We start from the raw sequence: 873 nt of genomic DNA, 5'->3' as shown, positions 1-873 counted from the left end.
GGGCCAGGCAGGGCGAGAAATCTCCCTCGTAAAAGAGCTACTTGAACAGAAGCCGTGCTCGACCTCGGGTCTCCACCGAAAAAAAATACCCCAAACCCAACCCCAAGCGGCAGCCCTCTCGCCGCTCCTGATCATCCCGCGAGTGCTGGGCTCCGCCGGGCACACACTCCAGCTGAAGCGAAAGCATGACACGCTGCAGAGAAATGACAAACAGAAAAGATCTGCCCCCCCACCCCATCCCCCAAACAACAACCCCCTTCCTTTTAATTTCTTTGCTGAAAATAAAAAAAAAATAAAACAAAATAATAAAAAAATACCAAGATCCCGGAGCAGAGTTTATATTATCGGGTGCATTTGTCCTTCGGCCACCGGCAGAGAGCCGGGGACCCCCCTTCCTGCCCGGGGCCGGGACCGGAGTCGCACAGCCCGAGCTGCGCGCACTCCCTGGGAATTCCATATTGCTTTTTAACTACAGCAAAGCCGCCTCTGCAGCACATCTGTACCATCTCAGGGGGCTCGGGAGGACCATCCCTGTCTTGCCACCGGGCGATTTTTAGTGATAAAAAGAGTCGGATCAGCAGAAGGGCTGTCTTCCTAATTCCCCCCCACACCGCCCCCCCTCCTTCCTTGCTTTAAAGCGTTTCGGTTCAAGAGCTCAGCTGAGAAATCAAAATAAGGGCAGCACCGGGGACTTTGCGTCCGAGGGTGGCCGCTCCGCGGGACCCGGCGGTGGCCGAATCAGTAGCTCTGGGCAATGGCCCCGGCGGAGCGAAGGCACCCCGACCCGCGGTGCTTAATTCTCGTAAACAAATTTCTATTAATTGCAACGGGCCGGGAATGCCATCGCAGCCCGCAGCGCGCCCTTTCCCCCCC

The sequence above is a fragment of the Charadrius vociferus genome, unplaced genomic scaffold (assembly GCF_000708025.1).
Source record: "Charadrius vociferus isolate BGI_N301 unplaced genomic scaffold, ASM70802v2 scaffold214, whole genome shotgun sequence".
Classification (NCBI taxonomy): Eukaryota; Metazoa; Chordata; class Aves; order Charadriiformes; family Charadriidae; genus Charadrius; species Charadrius vociferus.
This window is presented reverse-complemented; position numbering follows the sequence as displayed.